The sequence below is a fragment of the Cimex lectularius genome, unplaced genomic scaffold (assembly GCF_000648675.2).
Source record: "Cimex lectularius strain Harlan isolate CLEC.00 unplaced genomic scaffold, Clec_2.1 scaffold11, whole genome shotgun sequence".
Taxonomy (NCBI): Eukaryota; Metazoa; Arthropoda; class Insecta; order Hemiptera; family Cimicidae; genus Cimex; species Cimex lectularius.
Window position 1 is genome coordinate 1,843,296 of NW_019392673.1, and position 23,024 is coordinate 1,866,319.

General features: G+C 38.0%; 1 protein-coding gene and 1 long non-coding RNA gene across 4 annotated transcripts in view; one reads left to right on the top strand and one right to left on the bottom strand.

Moving 5' to 3' along the window:
* The window catches only part of LOC106668319 (KH domain-containing protein akap-1), a 115,373-nt gene that overhangs the window by 64,602 nt on the left and 27,747 nt on the right, over positions 1-23,024 (top strand). The gene's annotated exons all lie outside the window — the stretch shown is intronic.
* Positions 18,525-19,559, bottom strand: LOC112126386. The gene is made up of 2 exons (XR_002909943.1): positions 19,356-19,559; positions 18,525-19,248 (listed from the first exon to the last, which is right to left on the bottom strand). It is a non-coding gene; the product is annotated as an uncharacterized LOC112126386 (long non-coding RNA).

The window sequence follows — 23,024 nt, forward strand, 5'->3', positions numbered from 1 at the left end:
AGCCAGCAGTGTACATTAATTTATTTGACTATTGATTTTTATGACATGTTTTGAAATAATTATTTTATAGTGTATTACTTTAAAAAAAATTCTCTTCTTTAATTATATATGTTAAAAAAAATTAAATTGATCATAAGAGGGAAAGGAATATATATTATTTTTTTATATATGGATCTTAATCCTTCATTATATGCATTGTTATTATGCATGGAAATGTTTACTTTAGGAAAATAAATTTTATTAACGAGTTTGTTCTTCTAGTGTAATTGAATTCCATAATGGGTAAATGTTTATACTTAACAGTATGAAGATATGAATACGTCAAAAATAATTGTTTGACTTTTAACACTTTAAAATCAACGTAGAGTTGTTCTATGTTTATTTAGAATTTTTTTTAAAGAATAATAATATCAATTTATTGTTATATTGGAGAAATTGTAGATTTTGTCGTACCACCCCAAACTAAGATCCCATATGATATCAACGATTCTGCTAGTGCAAAATAAACAGAACTCTTTAAATCTGGCTGAAGAATATTTCTTAAAATTTTAAATTTATTAAAAAATTTTAGAAACTTTTTTAGGAAGGTATCAATATGAAACTTAAAGTTAAATTTGCTACCAAAAATTATTCCCAAATATTTAACTTTTTGAAACAAAAATAATATAGACAAATACTTTAAAAAAATAGTAAATATAGTTGCTTAAAAAAACAAAAACAACCATTTCCATGTTCAAATGCTCATTTGTCGCCTGTTTCAACAGCATATTGCACGACTTACGACAAGATTTCAAGTCGTAAACGTCGGATTTCTCAAGTACACATATTTTTTATTATCTTCAATCTGTGGGTGTAGTAGAAATTTTCTTGCAGTGACATATGCAAGGCCCCGTTTCCGTGCGTTTTTAATGATATTATTACCGCTTTTATCTTAATTTTTCCTGGGCTTCTCAGTACGCCTAAATCTTCAGTTTTTGTTTGTTTAAATGGTAGATCATTCGTAAGAATCAAGGAAACCCTATTAATTTAGAACATTGCTGGATAACAGCTGTTTTAAAATCTTCTCTGCTCTGTAACTAAAATAAAAAAAGATCAGAAATGCACTACTTATTTTCTCCAATGATCTCAGCCCCACATCTCATAAGAACACATCAAAATCTTGAGTTTTTGTTTGTTTTAATGATAGACCTTTCTCTATAATAGAAAAAAAACCTACGAATGTCAACCATTTCTGGAAATTATACAGAATAACCAGTTCTTCTCTACAACCAATAAAAATAAATAAAAATCGCCTGTCAAGTGGGTGGGTAATAAAACTTCCTCACATTTTGTGCATGCGTACGGCGCATATGTCAATCGGCTTGGTATTTTTATTTATTTATTTATTTATTTATTTATTTTTTTTTTTTACGAGGGTTCGCAACAGCAGAGGTTATGTCAACCCTCGGGGTGCCGGTGTTTTTGAAAAAAAAGCCCATTTGTCAGTATGTAGGGTTCGAATGCAGAGCCGCTGGATTCGAACCCGGGACCTTCACCTTACAGTGATTAGCGCCGTGTCAGCGCCTAAACGTTGCGGCCACCGACGTCCCCCGCTTGGTATAAAATTCATAGGGTATAATTTAGAAAGTAGTCCACATGTTCCCTGAAAATTGCTTAAGATTCTTATAACTCGTTTCAGAGATATAGCGATATCGTTGATCCCATTGCGATGAAATTCACAGGAGACTATCTAGAAACCAATTCTGAAAATTTCATAAAAACTAGTCTCATGGTTTCGGAGTTTTCCCGGTTACAAAGAATTGCCCACAGACAGCCCCGGAACCACATTTGTTGAGAAAGGTCAGTAGCGAAATGCTAGTGGAAATTTTGTTTTTGGAGGCAAAAGTTTTTTCGATTTGCCATTTGAATAGTCTACCTTACCATCAGTAGCTAGGAGGCAAAAATGAAGATTCGCATGGTCCCTAAACACCTTGACCGATATCCCGTAAATTATAACAACTGTTTATTAACAGTACAATAAATTAATAATATACGAAAATTTATTTACTGTTAAATAACAAGATTATGTGCCAAGCATATGACAAATCCTTTATGATAAATTTCCTTTCTTTCGAAGCTATATTATGCAATGTTTCTCAGGCAGTGAGGTCGCATAGGATTTAGGTCTGCATTAGCCGAATCGATTGAGTTGCAAATCGGAGCGAGGGCGAGATTCGCCTCATTTTCATTCAATCGCTCATTTCCAACTGGAGGTGTGGTGATAATGGATTTCAAGACTTCGTGGATGGGTTTATTGACACCGTGGTTTCTCGTAAACACGGAAACACGGGACGGTTGTGAATTGAAGTAAAAAAGTTTTTCTGTTGTTTGTTAACCCCGCCCATATAAATGAAATTGCGCAACAGGTGATTTTCCAGTAGCAATCACGTGGAACGTCTGCTCCTAGGCAGGCGACTGTCACGAGTGTTGAGTGGGTCGGGGGAAAAGGTCGATAAATCCACCTCGGATTTGTGGAGCCGCTGGGATTCGCCGATTACACCGGAGGCCGTGATTTCTTAGAGTAGAAATCCCAAATTGAATAATAGCTCTGGCCTTTGGGCCCTTGACGAAGCCGTGTATCGCGGCGCGAATTTGATACAAGGACTTCAAGAGTGTCCTTAGACAAAACTCGGGGGCTCGGGTAAAAGAAACTTGAGCATTGACGATCCATCTTCAAAAAAGGAGAAATGTTGGATTTCTCCTTTGGTCTCATTTTAAAGGTGAACCTGTACTTTTCGTCTATTATCTGCGTACACAGGGTAAAAAGGGGGTGTGCAGGTAAAGATTTTTTTTAAGTTACAAGTCTTCCTTTTACAAACCGACCAGCAGCACACCTATCTCACCTTTTCCCTTACTTGATTTTCCGTTGTACAAACATTTGTTTCTTTTATTTGCAGGAGCAAACTTTAACGTCGTTCTGATCCAAGGTTATCATATTTTACAAAATAATTATTCTTTTCGTCTAAGGTCTTAGTAGACATGAAAAAGTTAGTGTCACGAGCGGGATTCGAACCCATGATTTTCGGCTCAATACGCCTCTGCTCTAACCACTGGAGCTATCGTGACTTTGTTCCACTCGGACACCAACTCCTCATCTCTTACAACCGTCCGAATTTTCCTTCTTTTTACTATTTTTCAAATGGCGTGGGTTCGTATCGCGCTCTTGACACTAACTTTTTCATCTCAACCAAGACCTTAGATTAATAAAATAATTAATACGGTCAATTATAACTGCTAAACATATTTGGATTAATTTTGCAAAATGATCTAAACAATACATGGAACAAAACGCACTTTTTTTTTATTAGCTGTGTCCATTTGGGATTAGGTTATATGGAGTAGTCTGCCAAAGTAGTGTCGTAGATTGAGCGGGGGCGGATGAGAGTCAAAGAAAAATATCTAGGAGAGTCGATTGGCATTGGCCGTTCTCCCAATCCGACTTGGGGCGATAGAAAAAGTAATCCAGGTCTTCATCAATCACATTTCAAAAGTCCACAAAAGAGGTATCTAAGCCAAAACACCCACTTCACTGCTAATTCATCACCGGGCACTGAGTCTAAACTGTAACTGAGTCATGGGCCAACTATCAAGTGCCAACTCCATTCGGTACCCGTGTTACACATTGATTGGTGTGGTTTGTGTCTACACTACCATTTTGGTAGTACCGATCTTTTGCAAACCCCCCCAGAGGTGGGCTAGCCTGGGACTTTCTTCCCCGTGGTAGCTACTTCTAGGTTTCACTATTTTGCATTTCTTGTGCTTTACTTTACTTTGTTTGGATTCTCGAAGACAGGAAATTATTGCTTCGATCTTGACATACCTACTTTCTAATCGTTCAATAATCTTTAAACAATTAATTATTAATATAAATTACTGATTAGCTATGGAAAAAATAATTTTCTCATGACATATATATGTCCTGGAACATTCATTTTTGGACATTTTATAAGTATAAAAGTTAACTTTGATCAGTTTCCTTAACCCTCTGGTGCATAGTTGCCCATTTAATTTCCCAAAGTTTATCCGATCGATCGGATAGTTTGTTATTTATGGGGAAAAAAACATTTGTATGTCTCTTAGAGACATTACCCAGGTAGTTAGTCAGAACGAATCGTCTAAGGTTGTTGTCTTCCCCGGTTGGGACTAGTTTTCGAATGGTAATGAGCCATTTTAAAAGGCCGGCCTTGATACGGTTTCGCCCCTTGGCACAATTATTTTTGCACGAGGTACAAATTCGATCACGGCCGGGCGTGGCTGCTGTACCGAAACGCGGCAAATGTCAAAAGTTTGCCGGAACGGGCCCCGGCGAAAGGATCGGGACTTGTGTAACGATCGTTGTATAACTCGGTGGGTCGGCCGGCTTCATGGCAGGAGAGATAACGGTCCAGGATCCCTTTAACCAGCCAGCAAGGTCACATCCTCTCACCAGACGTCTCGGCGAATATCTCCTATCCGTGAAACGCCCCCTTTCGCCATCCCCTCTCACTTACGGACTATGAATAACCTCTTGAGAAAAATATTCTCCTTGAGGAAGAAAGAGGATCAAACTAAATGAAAGCGTTGGAAGGTCTTCGAGTCATCAAGACGGCTATTACTTTGGGTCATAATCCCGATTCAGCATATATTTAAATAATACGCTCCTACTTTTAGAAACGCATTGATTTTAAAAATTGTTTCGTCATTACCGAAGATATTCCATAATGAGCCACTGTAAGGTTCAACGCTGAGGTCCTCAACATTGGCGAACAATGGGATTCTCTGAAGTTAAACCGAGCCGGTTTTTACATAACAATATATACGAATTATGTGTATAGGGGATGAATTGAGTATTTGGATTTGTATAGGGACTAATCCGCAGGCGTACATATTTCTATATATATAAAAACATGTGCCAAGTTGAGCCTATTGGCTTCTCGCAGTCCCCCGGCAATTCCGGCGTTTGCTATTTACAGTAAAATGCCGGCAGACTCGAGAATCACCCACCCCCGGTGTTGGCAGTCCGGGGCAGCCCTCAGTCTTACACGTCCAGCCAGCCACGTCAATTCAGCACTCAACGCATGTTCCAAACCCATTCGTACTCACGTTCATTCTTAACTGCGTTCTCTCCTATGTACCATCATTCAATTAGGCGTTGGAGTACTCGATATTCTACCATAGGCCCTCTCACATTACATTCACGCTAATAAATACATTCACTTTCACCACAAACTAATATTATATTAATATGCAATAAAGCGACTCAGTCTTCTCCAATGATCGGAACTGGGGACCAAATACTCGCTACCGTGCACAAACACAATTTTCAAATGGGGTGGCTTCCTAAGTGCGCTCGATATGGAGTCAACGAATTGCACCCTTCAATTAGTGGACACTTCAACACATCGAGCACCTTACACCTCTGCTCGAGCTTTGGCCCAAAAGTAAGTGTCCGTGTGTTAACCTCGCATGGCCTATTCTTAATCGGGTTACCTATGAGTCAGATACTCCAAGGGCCACCCATCGACAGTGCTCTTTATACACCAGAGCCTCTATCGATCCGGCCCTAGTAATTATGAGGATAGTATTTTGAAATACCGACAGTAATGGCCCCAAGTGTCGACACGAAGAGCATGTTTGATTTTAAAAAAAATTCTAAGTAACAGAAAAGAATGAGGAAATAGGAAAAGCCCCACCGTTGAGACGGCACCATCAAACGTTAACTTAAATTTGTTGGTACATGGATGGATCGAGAACGCAGGAAACGCGGGCTGCATTTGGCCCTGGAACCAAATACTCAGTACTCCATGGGAAAATACACAGTACCCTGCAGGCTGAAGTACACTCATTTGGAAGATGTACCAAGTTCAATCTGAACAAAGGGTGTTAAAACAAAAATCTAGCTGTCAAGTCAGTTAGTCAAGCAGCCATCAAAGAACTATTTTCCAACATCTTTACTAAGGATGGTGCTGAATTACAAAACTAAACTAAATAGATTAGGTTTGAAAAATAAAGTCACCCTCTGCTAGGTCCTAGGACATGCGGAAGTAGAGGGCAAAGAAAGCGGTCATCGTTGCAAGGAAAGGGCGCTATTCTACTGATAGGTCCTGAGCCCTTCTGTGGCATAGGGGTTCACATTATCAATCTTATACAAAATGACAATGAGGAAGAATGGGTTTCACTCATTGGACATAAACAAGCCAAGAACCTAGCAAATTTCAAGAAAACAAACAACAGAACGCATCAAAGGAAGCAGGAAAAACTAAGAATCCTGACAGACTTAACATGACCCGACACCCAACTAAAAAAACTGTGGTGCCACATTTGCACGCAGGATTGAAACCGGGCCTCTACTAATCAAGTTCCTTGATGAAGCAGGAGTGAGTTTGTTGTAAGCCCAGAACGGGGATACAATAGCTCTCAAAGGGATCAATATATTACACACTCTAGTTTTACGTCTTACATTATGAATTACGGTTCGAGCACATAAGGGCATCTGTCAGAGGCCCATTTACATCATTCTAAGAAATGGGCAATTTATGCGGCATTCCAGGCCTCGGTGTCGATATGTAGCCGAATATATATGCATATCTGAGGATCCTCGATTTCGAAGGACGTGAGACACCGGTTGCAAAAGAAAACTGTCGTTTCCTCTCAATAAACCCCGGATGTGCTGCAAGCTCCGGGGCGGCTCTTTTCCAAATTGCCATAATGAGCCGGCGCTTTCTCACCAGAGCAGAACTTTTTTTTATGGTTTTGCATTGCATGGCAACCAGTTTACAATTTTGTTTGTCTTTTTCCAAACTGGTCGAAATTCGCTGAACGAAATTTAACGATGTTTTCAATGTACTGTATAAATTACTGTTCAAAACTAAGATTGAGTGTCATTAAGTTATCTGCTGATATTTAAGGTGAAGAACGTTGGACGTTGTTTTTCGTTGCTTGGAATTTTGAGATTTCCTCATTCGAGATCACACATTCTCGAATAGCTCGTGGAAAATATTCAACTGCTCAATGAGATTCAACTTTTAAAATTTGAATATGATCCATATTCTTTAAACTGGGCATTGAAGCATAGTCATTGCCATGCTGTAATAAAAGAACATTTCATTAAAAATATTATGGTCGATTCTATAATAAATAGAATCAGTTAACTAGTATATTAATAATTATACAAATACACAAATAATATATTATTGGCGAAAAAAGATTCCTGAACGTCTCCTACAGTGTAACATTAATGTTATGTAGTTATTCAGAAATCGTGAGATGCGGTCTGGTGTGATGTAAGTTTCAGAAAAACATTTTCTTTGCCGTTGTAACGTTTCGATCTTTATTGAGATCATCTTCAGGGCCGATAAAGAAAATGTTTTTCTGAAACCTACATCACACCAGACCGCATCTCACGATTTCTGAATAATTATCGATTAACGGTCACTAATCACCACACGTTTTTATGTAGTTTCATCTTATAATCTGTTTCGTAAGTTAATTTATTGCTTCTACGATTTGGCAATCGGTTATAATTCAAAAACAAACCCTTTCTCCTCTCAAATGTTATGGCAATGAAACCAAGTTTTATTCCAATAGGTTTTGGAAGCGTGTACAGTGTAACAGACGTCCCATTTTTTCTTTTTTTTTTTAAATTTTGTTAGTTAATGTTATTGGGCAATACTGATGAATGTAAACAAAAAAGGAAAGTGTTTGAAATGGTATTTTGATGTTTAATTATTAACAGTTGCGACAAGCGACCCAAATACGTTTTATGCCATCTGCAGTGTGTAATTTTATTTTTCTTTGTACAAGAATTTCATTGAAAGAAACTGTAATTTATTTGCGAATGTTTTATTTAAAAACACCTAGACTAAAAATGTGTTGTGGTTAGTGACGTTAATCGATAATTATTCAGAAATCGTGAGATGCCGTCTGGTGTAATGTAGGTTTCAGAAAACATTTTCTTTATCGTGCCAACGTTTCGATCTTTATTGAGATCATCTTCAGGGCTCAATAAAGATCGAAACGTTGGCACGATAAAGAAAATGTTGTTCTGAAACCTACATCACAGCAGACCGCATCTCACGATTTCGGAATAATCCTAGATTAAAAGTTGAGGGAAAGCCAATTTGATTGACCAGAGATCTCGGTCCGTCTATTCTCGCTGAGTCTGGGAATCGGAAGCGCCTGGCCCGACGCCATCTTCAGTAAAAGTTCATCGACGCCAAACACCCTCTTTTTTTTTTTTTTTTTTTTTTTTTTTTTTTTGACAAAAGTATTTAGTTTTTTCTAAAACACGTATTTAATTGTTATTTCTGTACGTTTATTGTCATTCCTTCTTTGTTAAAAACGATGATAAAAATTAAGGATTGATTTTGCAATCGAGCGTATCCCACGTGCAAAGGGGCTTTGTTTTATTAATATGTTCAGTATTCATAATTTCATGATAACCGTTTGTCTTATACGATTGTTCCATACGCGTAAATTTCGATGACGACGTGCGTAAACAAAAAAAGCCCGCGTTACAAACTGCGATGGGGGGACACGTGTTGTGACCGTTGTCGATGCCGATAGCTGAAGAACCTTGAAGCCTAGAATCGTACTGCAAGGTCTCTAGTTTTTTCCACCCGCCTCGTCTTTCTTCCGCTAGCAGACAGTTTCACGCTGGTATTAAAGATAAAAAGACATGTTGCGGAACGTTTGACGGCATGTCCCTCCGACCGTGGAAAAAGCGGTCGGGTTTTAATTTTGACATATCGAATATTATATTATACTGATCGCCAGACGCGCAAATTTCAGAAAAATCATAACCGGGACCTCGGTCGTGTATTTTCGTCAAATCTGACAAAACTGAATATAAAATCGTCCCGGTTTTAATTCATTTTCAAATTGGCCATGCTTATCACTTCCAACCCTACCCGAAAATTACAATTATCAAATGATCAAGACAGCTCTGTAGTAAGTATAACTTCTATACGTACAGATGACATAAAAACACAATTATTTAAATGAAAAAGGGACAAATTGCGGTTGTTATCAGCTCTGGGTTTAAAGTTCAGCCTCCAGAAAAATGTTACAGTCCATCAATGATAACAGTGATTTCTTCAGAACTTTAACGGACAAATTTAAATGTCGAAATTGTTGGACATCAGAAATCATTTCATTGAACTGTTTAAGTGATGAATTTTAAAGTTAACTTAAAATACTGATCACTCCTGGTTAACACATTTGAAGTGGGGATTAATTTTTTGTAGCTGACTTACCTGATTTCTCTTAGACGCCATAACTCTTATACAGCGTCAATATGTATATACAATGTCAGAGGTTTATAAGCCGACAAACGGTTGAGATTAATTATTGCCGGCCCTTTTTCTGGTCTTTTAAACGTATTTGGTTTTAAACTGCAATCATTTGGGCATCTCCATCTGGTTACAGACTGCTTTGGTGTGTGTACATCTAAGTGTATCCTTCTCGTTTGTACCTCAGGTTATCAATTACAGAATAGACACAGACCTGCAATACATGTATAGATCACCACCCTACACAAACATGGATGTATGGTCACACTCCCGCCCAGAGTACTCGATTAGGGGTTAGACCTCCTCCTTTCTCGCTAATAAATTACATCCATTCCAATAAATTAACACATACAAGTCTGGTCACATTTACTCTCCCAGGATATTCCTCGGAGCGAGTTTTAATCCAATCCATTATCGCTAATAACACACCCTAGAGTATCGATAGTCCTCGGAAGGGGGTTAAACGACCTCTTCCGTTCACGCTAATAAATTACATTCACTCCCATGAATTAACATAAATCCAGATACAAATGTGTTTCACGCTAATAAATTGATTCTAATAAAACCTTAATTAACCTAAACAATACAAGCCTCATCATTGCTTTTTTTTTAAAATATGGCTTATACGTTTTTAATCCACATAAAACATATATGTATGGGTAAATTTTAATGTTTTCAAACTTGGTTGGGTTTTACACATGTTGACCTGTTGACCATATTTTTTTTAAATTATATCGTACTGATCGTAGTATAGCAAAGATGAGATAAAGTTCCCTAGAAACATAGTCGGCCAGTTTTTTCCTCGTATAAATCGTTATCGCCTTTTTTTCCTCTCAGGGTTCCCGATGTTTTTTCCTTATTAATTTCCAGCTGACGGCAGGATAATTTCTTATTTACGTCTTACAAGGATTGGTCAGCAAATATGGCAATTCTGCTATATGGCAAAACAACAAATGCCCCCCCCCCTCAGTTGATTGTCTTGTTAATTGTACAGTAACTAAATCGGCCGTATATAGAAAACCATCTCGACTGTCACATTTGAAACAAGGGACGTGAAGTTCTGGGAGAACGAAGTTTTCTTTACCCTCTCTGTGGGGGGGGGGAGTCAATGTCAAAATCGGGTAATAGTTGAGTAATGCGGCGTCGGTGAAGAAATGGTTTCACAATAAATAGTGCAGGCATGCTCGGATTCCTTGTTAACGAACCTGAAGCCTGCCTCGGAAATTAATTTACTTTCCTCTCGCCGGCCGCACCTTTTTCACAAAGGGGAGCGCGGTCTGTTTTATTTTCTGGTGTTGAATCAAAGTTCAAAAATCCGGTAAAAAACCGAATGATGAAATTAATCACAACCACTTCAAAAATCCAATTATAACAATCAAATATTAGACGGATAATAGCTTATTAATTAATCAACGTCTGTATAATAAGCGTTTAGATTTGGCTAACATTTGTTCGTGTCGTGCCAAATTGTGCCCGAGATTGCACTTCGTTGGTCTGTTAATTACTGTAAATGGCCTGAACTGAATTTCTGTACGAGAACATTTATTGCACACCTTGAGCTTTTGGTACATCCTTCCTTCCCTCTTCATAACTATACCATCGAGCTTCTACACTGCAAAATACATCTATATTGGATATTTGGAGAAATAAAGATGATGGATTGATAAATAGGTAGATGGAGAGATTGGGATATTGGGAGAGAGGTGAGAGGAGCGAACATTAAGGGTAAATGGGAAAAATAGAGAGGAGAGATTATTACATATTTAGTATATTATCATTTTGTAACTTAGATATACTTAAAATAAAAAATTATCTCATCGAGAGGGAGAGGGGGGAGAGAGAGTGAAAAAGCACAAGCTCTTTCTCTCTCTCTCACTCCCTCTATCTCTGTTTCTCTTGTTCTTTTTCACTCTCTTGTGTGTAAGAAAGAGAATGAAAAAAATAAGAGAAAGAGAGATAGAGGGAGTGAGAGAGAGAGTGTGTGTGTAAGAAAGAGAGTGAAAAAGAACAAAAGAAAGAGAGATAGAGGGAGTGAGAGAGAGAGAGTAAGAAAGAGAGTGAAAAAGAACAAGAGAAAGAGAGATAGAGGGAGTGAAAGAGAGAGAGTGGGTGTGTAAGAAAGAGAGAGAAAAAGAACAAGAGAAAGAGATATAGAGTTATATTACAATTTATTTCATAGTTTTGCTCCTAAATTACACCATTTTGTAATGCCGGGTAGCATCAGAACAGGACACTCATATTTTTGTAGCTTATTTCAAACTAAGTACATGTAATTTTGTCGTTATATTAATTACAACATGTTACTTCAATGTAAACCAAATTAAACGAGATAAAAAATGCATAAGTTTTTATAAACATTGTTTAATTGTGATGGTTAGGAGTAACTTTATTTAAAACAATTAAGTTTAACAAACAATTTATTAGATGGTTGTGCTCATAAAATTTACCTGACAATTTATTACAAGGTTTTGCTCAAAATAGTGCATTAAGAACAAAAGATGCGTTGCGATTGTGATAGTGATTATTGTGATAAACGCTGTGGACTGTACGCGACGTGTGCTTGCGTCGGATAGATGTGCACACCCCACCAAAACGTGGCAAGGCGTCGGGTAGCATCGGGTAGCGTCGCATGGCGTAGCATCGGGTAAGTGTGTTCCTGGCTTTAAGGGTAATGGGGGAAAATATAGAGGAGAGATTATTATATATTTTGCATATTATTATTTTGTAAACTCGATATACATAAAATGAACAAATTATCTGACTAGAGAGGAGGGAGAGAGAGAGAGAGAGAGAGAGTGAGAGAGAGAGAGAAAAAAAGGAAAGGAAGAAAGAGAGCGTATGAGTGAGTGAACATTAAAGGGAAGAGTGAAAAATAGAGAAGATAAAGAAAGAGAAAGAGCGAACATAAAGGATAGAAAGGAGAGGGAGAAAGATTGATGATTTAACTACTCGGTGAAATTTTAGCAATACCAGGATTAGCATACATATTTTGAAAGGAGGTAAAATGAACTAAAATGAAAAATAGCCATTATTTCCTACTCGAGTTCTTTATAAATATTTCGGACGACAATAGAAAGAAAGCATGCAAAACAGCGTGTGAGACGGTGGACACAGAAAGTCAGATATTGTTTGATCGTGAAATTTTTATTCGTGATCTTCCGCAGACTCCTATCGCAATACTGATAAATTTGTACTTTTTTTTAACGGGTTGTCTATTAACAAATAACTTTGTGCACTGTAATGACCTTAACATAAACGGTCCTGTTCATAAATCCAACGTCTCATTCAGTCCATTCCCCTCTCCCTGTTTAAGGTATCTCCTAATAAAATCTTTAATTGGCTATTATAATTTTTATTGGAATGTCCGGACTTGGATATATCTGTTTTTATTTGCACATTTGCAAGAGGTTAAATGTAATTCATATTGAATTCTACGGTTAGTTATGAGGAGGGTGTTTAGAAAAAAAATTCGATTACATAGCCTCATTTATGCAATAAACTTGCGAATTGTTGGAGCGAACTAAGGAATGGGAGCAAGAAAGGGCATAAAGTGAAAGTTTCGTTAAGGTGTGGACCGGGCTAGAAATTGATATAGATTTCTTTTTTCGATTATCCGGGATTGCATTGGCCCGACAGTACGATAATCTTTCAAATAAGACGGCTGTAATAATAATAAAAAGGCACGTCTAAAATGGATTATAGCATTCCTTCTTGATAGATGGCCGTAACAATCGTGTTCGGATCAGCCAACAGCCGGAAATAGCGGCGTTACTCACCGCCCGGTATTTCTGCAAGGGTGTTTAAAGTGTCGAGGGGTCGAATTCTTAAAATTAAACTTTCACCTCCGATGTTTAATTTCCCAAAAATGTTTTTGGAGGAGAGGAGAACGAATAGTAAAGATGAAATTTACACCAGGTCGGGTATTCCTGTGATTAACACCATTGATTTGTAGTTTCTGAAATCCTGCGTTATCCTATTGTACTGATATTGAAGGAAAAAATATATACAGTCTTTTCTTTGTTTAAAATATGCTGACTACGGCTTTTAAAAGCCAATTAAAATAATGCGATCCGGCCTCAAAAGATTTTTAACGATTTGATCTTTCGACCCGACCTTTACACAATCGTGTTATCTCGTTCGATTGGACATAGTTTGCTCTTTTCTGCTGTTTCTTAATGTCGTTTTCTTATTTTTCCTCCCTTTTTTAGATTATTTTTGTTTAAAGTTTTAACAGTTTCACTCCGGTCGTCTTCCTTTGAGTGGAAAAATTGACAACTCCCCTGGTGAAAATTTAACCTGTCGGGGATTTTCGGGCCAGAATCGGGTCTCCAGTTGATTTATTGCCTTCTGAACTAACTTGTTATAATTTAACGAAATTGCATGGTTGCTCAAATCTGCACACGTTTATACATACGTAAACGCGTGTATAGGAGTTGAGCTGTCACTCTCGCAGTACATCTGCAATTCCAGCAATTATTAAACAACAAACTTACTAATTAAAACCATAAATTACCGGCAGGCTCGAGAATCACCCATCCCGGGGTCAGACCTCGGTCTTATCCCGTCCAGCCTCTGAAGTTGTTCTCCAGCATCAACAGCTAGGTCATTTCAGCCCCCAATGCAATTAGTTCCTAAATCCAAACCCACTCACCCTCAAAATACATTCTTTCTTATTTATATATCATTCATTCAGTGAGGATACTGGAGTATATGACCTCCATCCCCCGTTTCACTTATTATATAACTAACAATTGATGGGCGATGGGGTACTTACTATTCCGCCATTGGCCTCACTAAACATTCACACTAATAAATGCATTCACTCTCAACTCAGACTAGGGATACAAAACCGTCAATATGATGTACAGTAGAACAACCTTTCCTGGGGAAAAAACAGAACAGGCCTCAGATACTCGCTGCCGTGCTCAAAGCCTCAAACACAATTCTCTATATAGCAAAGGAACTGAGTGAGATATAATGAACAAACTTTCTCTACATGCCGGTCACATTTGCCTGTTTTGGCCAAAAAGTTAAGCGTGGGAGTGACCTCGTACCTTATCTTGATCGGGTAAGGATGACGCCCGTTCTACGAGTCAGATCCTCCGATAGCCAACAGTGCTGTAGATACCTGAGCATTCTCTGCCTATACGGCCCACAGTCCCAGCCTCCTTCTTTTACCCATGTTTTTCATTCCATTTTTATCAAGGTTGGTGGTAAAGTCCCGGTATTAGCCTCGTCCGCCTTTCGTTACCCTTTAGCCTATGTGCCAAGGTACCCAGACGATCACCGTTCTGCCTGGACGCTCCAGTTCATGGTGTTTCTCCAACAAGAGCGCAGTGGATGGAGGAGCCATGTTTTTCATTGCATTTTTAGTGCCTGAGGTTGGTGGTAAAGTCCCGGTCTTAGCAGCCTGTCCGCCTTTCGTTACCCTCTAGGCCTATGTGCCCAGGTACCCAGACCACCTTTTTTCCCAGACGCTCCAGTTCATGGTGTTTCTTCAACAAGAGCACAATTATGAAGTCGATGGAGGAGCCATGTTTTTCATTGCATTTTTAGTGTCTGATGTTGGTGGTAAAGTCCCTGTCTTAGCAGCCTCGTCCGTCTTTCGTTACCCTCTAGGCCTATATGCCAAGGTACCCAGACAACCACCATTTATCCCAGACGCTCCAGTCCATGGTATTTCTTTCAACAAGAGCGCAATTATGAAGTGGATGGAGGAGCCATGTTTTTCATTGCATTTTTAGTGTCTGAGGTTGGTGGTAAAGTCCCTGTCTTAGCAGCCTTGACCTCCTTTCGTTACCCTCTAGACCTTTGTGCCCACGTACCAAGACAACCACCTTTTTTTCCCAGACCCTCCAGTTCATGGTGTTTCTTCAACAATAGCACAATTATGAAGTCGATGAAGGATGTCACGTACAGCAGTAACGGCCCGAGTAGTCGGTGTAGATGTGGTAGGCATCCGTCTCAAATCACCTCAAGCACGTGTACATTTATAAATATTTAGCAGTTATATACTATCTGTCTTTGGGAATATGTCATAAATCTGTGAGTTTGTTGAAAGTTATTTGAAAGATTGAAATTTAAAAATAAACCAACTCTTATGAAGTACAATATTTGGTTGATTAAGTTATTGTCAATATTGGATTATATTTTTTGTTAGTATCTACGTTGAGTAGTTGAAGTAATTGTTGACTTTCTTTTCGAAGTCAAATTGTCCGTGAAATAGGTCAATTTTCTCGTTAGGCCGATTTCATCGCCAGTTGCATTCATTCATCACAATTTTGCAAAAATAAATAGGTTCTTCGATTATAGGTTCAGGTAAATAAACCTATTTATTATTGAAATCTGACGATGAAGGGATTGAAGTAGTTATTTACCTGAATCGTCGATGAAAAGGCAATAAAAAAAGAGGTGTGGTAATAAATCGGTTCTTGTGTCGGGAAGCGTACTTTCTCATAATTGCCCTCTTACGCCTTTGAAGTCCACGTTCGAAGCAGTATTTTCAAATAATTTGTACATATAACATTTTAAATGAAAATCGACATACAAATTGAATCTGACATAATGAATAATTACACGCAACGCATTAACATATTCGCACATTTTTTGAAGTTAATAGCACGAACCATGAAAAAAGTATTATATGACACTATCAGACTATTACCACGGAAATGAATTGATCGTGTTTTTAAAATAAAAAAAATTGGACTGCAAGCCTTGTAAATTTTTTTCTTTTGTTGGGAAGAAAATCGTTCTCACAGGAAAACAGCATCCAATGGCTGCATATGTTTTTAATTAAGCTTTTTTCTTAGTTATGTTAGCCGAAAAGACTTCTGCTTTTGTTGTTGGAAGTTTTATTATCTCAAGCTTATCAAACAGACATCAGACTCAAGCTTTTTTTCTCTTTCTCGAACTTTGCTTTTTTTTTGTAATTGCTTATCGTCGCGATAAACCATGGATGGGGTTCAAATCGATTAGAAAATGAGAAGATCGATCTTTGATGCCTGTAGAAAAGTTAAAAGTTAAAAACCGTTCTAGAAAAACAGGCCGTAACAATTACTCGCGGGAAATTTTTTCGCGTTTTGGAAAAATTGAATCAGTTTAAGGTTCGAATTAAAAGCCCTTTCAACACCTTCCCAGGGCGGTTTTTCCTCGATGGGAAAAAGCTGATTTTTCTTTTTCCAGTCCTTTTTCCCGGGGGAACTCTTTAGCAAACAGTTGTTCAACGAGGAAACTTTTTCAGATGGTAGAAGTACATTTTGTTTTAATTTATAAAATTTAGTATTTGTAATTAACAAGTATAAAACTTAATAAACCAGTTGGTTCTTGGAGAAAATGGTCGAAATATCGGAGTTTAATCATTAACTGTTACAATTAAAACAATACTAGTACATTTTATAGAGTTATTTAAATTATGACGCCTATAAGCAACAGTATTTAATAGGATTAATCTAATATGAGTTGTTATGTAAATAAATTCTAATTTAATATTTAAAAAAATACAATCTGTAAGGAAAATAATTGTATCCTTGTACATTTTATCTTTGCTTGTCTTGCTTAGAACCATAAAAAGAAAAACACAATCGCGTTTATATTAGTACAATCTTTATCTAGATTTATTTTCACTTAATTGTATAGATAAAAAATCTTTAATCATGTTTAAAATGCAAGGCAATTTATATTATAATGGTTTATTAATTTATTTATTGGCCTTCTTCAGGTTTGATATATTTCTTATCATTTTTCGTCCAATTTATAGTATTTTTATTTATGAATACTACTATGTCAACATTGCTGATTCATTCATTTTATTTGGATTTTTTTGGGTTTGTATTTTTATGAGGTCAAACATTCGGTATATAATACACATGTACTGAGTTGTTAAACATATCACTTCTAGCAGTCCATAGGCAATTGTAGCTTTTGTAATTTAAAACGAAGTTTCGACGAGAATCACCCACCCCGGGTGTTGGTAGTCCGAGGCCGTATCCATCCAGTGGCCGAGGTCGTACTCCAGGGAACTGCCAACAGCTGGATCAATTCAGCACCCAACATTTCCTAAATCTAAACCCATTCCCACTCTACCTCATTCTTAAATTTCTTTCCTATTGACATACCATTCACTCAAAATATTGTGGTGTAGTACTCGATTATTCGTCCATCACCGTTTGCTGGGTTTCATGGGCTACCAACGGCTAGGTCTTATCAACACCCAACGTAATCAGTCTCCCATTCACACTCTCACACTTAAATATATTCTTACAGTTAGGGTGGGATTTATTATATAACTGACAATTGAGAGTCCATAGGGTACTCAATGTTCCGCCATCAGCACACCCCCCACTACACATTCACGCCAATAAATATATTCAGTCTCGACATACACTAAGCACACAAAACTGTCAGTACTATAAACAATAAAACAATCCTTATTCCTCCAAAAATCGTAACAGGGCAGCCACATACTGGCTAGTGCTTAAGCACGATTCTCATATTGGGTGGCATTCCATTTATACGCAAGGAGTTACACCCATGTTAGGTGGGACACATGAAGCAACCTTTCTCCTACATGCCGGACGCGCATAAGCGGGCTCATTCATTTTATTGCCAATTCGATTACTTTCTAATTATATCTTTCAATTAATTAAGGTTTTTTAGTTGAGATAAAAAAGTCAGTGTCACAAGCGGGATTCGAACCCGCGATGTTCGGCTGGATACGCCGCTGCTCTACCACTTGAGCTATCGTGACCTTGATCCACTCGAACAAAGTTCAAATGAAGTCCCGCTTATGACACTGACTTTTTTATCTCGACTAAAAACCTTAATTAATTGAATGATATTAATTGGTCAAGCGGACCACGAAAACTAGTGAATTTCTAATTATAGTTCGAAGTTAATAAAGTTTATCAATTTGTTACAATATTAATATAAAGTGCGTTCAGTATTCAGGAGGAACTCTCAGCTGTTTTAAATAAAAGTAGGTCTACATAATTACTTTGCAAAAAGACGTACAAAGCTAATTTATATTCAGAAGTATTCTCTGGACCAAACTGAACAAACTATGGATAGTGTGAAACCCGTTACACTAAGTTAATTGGTGGTGAATTTTTTTTATTATCCCTCAGGAGGAAAAGGAAGCCATGATCTTATCGCCGATCGGCTTTTAAACAAAAGGTCATTCGCGGCTCAAATCACAAATTGCGTGACTTTTTTTTCCAATTTAATCACTAGAGAGCATCAGTTACACACCTAACCTTGATGACCTGAATCTCCGTGGATGTAACGTCCAATCCGGAGAGAAAAAATAAAAGCGTAGAGTATAAATCACAACGGAGTATATGTAGTTATCTCTCCCGTATTTGCTTCCTTTCTTTTTCTGGTCGTAAATTATTGGGTTTTAATAATTTCCTTGAAGTTAAATATCCGCCTGAGGAAGGAAAACCAGGTGGAAATAAAAGTCCACCAACCCGTCCCGATTGTTAAACCGGTTATCTCATTAGCCGGCTTTTACCCACTTGAACCTTAGGTGCGAGGGCTAAAAATCAAGACCTGATGGACCACTCGCTAGGTGCTGTTCGCAAATAATTCCAATATAAAACGTTTTCCAGGGTTTTCCAGTTGAGTTCTTGATTCCGCCATTCATCGCTTTTGCCTATTTGATTTCCTCGTATGAGAAATCTTGATCAAGAAAGTTAAAATTGGAAAATAATTCTGACGTAAAGTAAAATAATTTGAAGAGGAAGTAACGGACCTCTCTCAATCCTTTCGATATGTAATTTTCGCTTCGTGGGACATGAGAACCAGTCCAATGTTAAACTTGAATCGTTTGTCTTTCATATAAACCCAATAGTTTCAAGTATTTTTTTTTTTTATAAACATGCGATACATGAGGATTGAATATGTAAACCAAACTTCTTTTCTCTCTCATATTTTACAAAGTCTATCCACATTGCTTCAGGCGACGGTTATTGACGCTCACCTGGCTTCTCTGGATACTGAAATTTAAACTTAATTTACACGCGCTTTTTGTACAGGAAATCTGTTAACCAACCATAAATCACATTGAATTACTGTTGCAAATGAGCGTACATTGCGAGATTTATTTTTGAGGTCTACGGCGGGTGACCGGTGGTCTGACTGCCTCGCTGCTTTGGCTCAACAAACCCCAATCTGCATTAGAGAAAAGCGTCTGAAACACCAAAATTGCGATGATGGGCGGTCCAGGATGATCTAAAACAGACACGAATTCAAGTTAGCAATAAGTCTCACATTCCATTTTTCCTTTAACCAAATCCATGTTTGCTTAGTGGTCATAATTGGCCATATTATTATTCTTTTTATCTAAGGTTTTTAGTTGAGATGAAAAGTTAGCATCACGAGCGGGATTCGAACACAAGACCTGCGATTGAGAGTAAATTCGGACGTTTGTAGGTTGAGATAGGGAGTTGGTGTCCGAGGGGATCGGAGTCACGATAGCTCAAGTGGTAGAGCAGCGACATATTGAGCCGAAGGTCGTGTGTTCGAATCCCGCTCGAGACACTATTTTTCATCCCAACCAAAAACCTTAGATAAAAGCAATAATTAATTGGTTTAACTAAATATTGTACACGTAAAAAACATGGTGTAGATTAAAACTGTGAACTTCTTGAATTCGCTGTATCTTTTTAAAGCCTGATGTGCAAAGTTAGAAAGTACTTTGTAAACTTTCTTCAGTTTAAATATCCTTATCCTTTCTTTTTTTTGCATTTGGTTTTTAAAGATCTTAATCAAAGTTTATGTGTAGGAAGGGTTGTAGATTTTTGTAAAATCTTCAAGTTAGGTAAGGAAGTAATAGATATGACAAGAAGATGTGGTGTCTTCAGATCTTCAGCGTTGACATGCCTCAGACCCTAATAAAACTGCTTCTGTTTTATCACCGACCGATCGGTAAGGAAGGTTTTTATATTACACCGGACCGGATTCAAAAAATGGGAAAATCGAACCGGCATCCTTGTTGCTAAGGGGAACCGGTTTCCTAGAGGAATGAGTGACCACTGACGAAAGGTTGCTCCCTCGGCATAGGCTGCTCCCACCCACGGGGCCCCTTTCATTAACATAGCTGGCCGTTCTCAATGGGCTCTCCTCGCGGATCGTTTCTCCTGCTTTCGCCCCGTGGGAATTCGGACGGATTTTTTTTTCACTTTTAACAGACTGTTTGTTTGCCGTTTATGCACGTTTTGAAGGCGGAGTGGCACCGTGAAGGGGGATGACTTGCGGAACCGCGTCCGCTAACGAGAAGCCAGCTCACGTTCTTCAGCTTATAGACTGTTGCGAAAAGATCCGCTGGACGGAAGAAACGTAAGGACAGTGTAACACATTAGGCAGAAAAGCATGGAACCTCGTCTACTCGTTACTTATTCAACGCTGTTAGGGTTGACTATTATCAGTGCTTGTACAGCCTAGCCCTCCAGCGAGATGGAAGCCAGTTCAGTCCCTCAAACTTATAAATATACAGGGCAAAGAGGAGTAGAACAACAATTCAGGACTATGCACCGTATATTGAACCAACATCTAAGCGTGCTGTTGGACTGGGTATTCTGCTGAAAAAGCCGCAGCCAAAGTAATCACTCATATACTCACAGTCACATAGTTTGGTTGTTTTGATAAATTTGTCAGATCTCTTCCTTTTCGGAATAGGTCCTAACTGACCAGACATGTTTGGACGTTCCATCTTTAGTAGTGGGTTAAAATTAACAAATCATATTGACAGTGACATTGCTTCCCGTATACTCGTTCGTCCTAAAAAGGACAACGAGAATCTTTAACGTCCGCACCTAGCCTATTCGGCCTTCTCGGACGTTTTGATTCTCAATCTGAGAGCCGACGCACCTCCGCATACGACAGAAGGGTGTTACTGCCGCAACGTGGTGTAGAGGCAGCACAGCCCGGAGGGGCCAAGACAACCTCGCTCCCCGCTTGCCCATTCCGAGTGGTCGGGTCCGCATTTAGCACCGACCGTATGCCGCGCGCAACGGGCAACCTAAGCAGAAATACATCAGTCTGGTTTCCCGCGCACATCCTAGGTAGAGAAGGCCACTCTACTACCCAGGGTAATGGGGCTTCCGCAGCGTAGAAACTACCGGGCTCATCTCGCCTAGATTTCAAGAAGAAACCGCATAGCCTTCGACCATGCCCAGGTTATTTAAGCGCTTTTTTTATGCATGGGGCAAGTAGATAGGATCAAACTGCACAATCATCCACGTTGATCATCATCCAAAAACGTCAGCAACAATTTTTTTTCATATCATTTTGGACATTTCGAGACAATTATGTAATACTCTTAGGTTATGAGATCGTTATGCATCGTGCGTTTTATTTTTTATTTTTCTACTTATACCTACTATAACTTGTCAGATCTTTGGTCATCGGATACAAAACAATAGACGGTTTGTCACCACTATGTATTTCAGATCTTCCTCAGGGCCTAACAAATTATTGATGTTATAGTGATACAATATACAACAATTTTTTAATTCCAATAACCTCTTCCCTGATCCATTAGTAATACATTCATGATTTGGGTTGTCAATACCCATACCAAAGTAATTTAATGTTTGGTATGGCTTTGAACAACTTGGCAGGTATCTTGTTTATCATTTCTTGCCCCTCGAGAACGATATTCATAATTTAATTGTCTATATGCATACCTAAGAGATGAGTGTTTGGTATGATTTTGATTAACTTGGCAGGTTTAGGTCTTTTTTTTATCATTTCTTCATCCTCTAAAACGATTTCATGATTTAGGTTGTCAATACCCTACCCAAGCAATTAAGTGTTTGGTATGTTGATAAAATTGGCAGTTTTAGGCTATTTTTTTATCGTTTCTAAACTCACCAGGAAGGATTTCATGATTTTAGGCTGTCATATACCCATACCCAGTGAGTGTTTGGTATGATTTTGATAAACCTGTCAGATCTCGGCTATTAAAAAAGCTTTCAGATTCTTATCAAAGATAATCGACTGTCTATATAACTTTTCAAATTTAGGTTTTGACTAACGCACAATTAACACCAGCAATCTAGACTACTCAAAAAAATCTATTGGAAAAATTAGCAGCCACGTCTTTTATAAACTTATACAAGCTTGAAAAACATGTTTGGCTGTTGGGTGACAGTTCTTTTAAACTCTGTCTAATTTTGCTCCAGAACTTCGAAAGCTCTGAGATTTGAATTGTTATTTTCTGCGTTGGCCGATTGATTCAGTTGGGTTTACACGTCTTTTAGCTTTGCTTTGTTTATAAGTGTTTCTTTTAAAGGCCTTCTTTATCATTTCTTCCCACTGGTTAACGATTTTTGTTTTGAATTGTCAATACCATTCCTGAGTAATGAGTGTTTGATACAATAGGCTGACCAGTATGATTCCGAACTGTGAGGTAGAATAGTGCCAGAAATTTTACATTTTTTCCTCTTTTTTTTCAAATTATATATTTCTACAAGCTTATTCCAAGGATAATTGCAAATTGTATTTTCACATCATATGGCTGTTATTTACGAACTTATCTTTTATAACAACTTAATCGTGTAGTAGTATATTATCGAATGCCAATTCCCTTGCCCATGTTTTGTTTCTTCCTATTGTATAACCACTTTATTGGATGTAATACTTAATTACCACTCGGAAATTCTTAACAAAAAAAAACGCAATATAGAAGTAGTTAACACATAGAAGAAAGTTAGT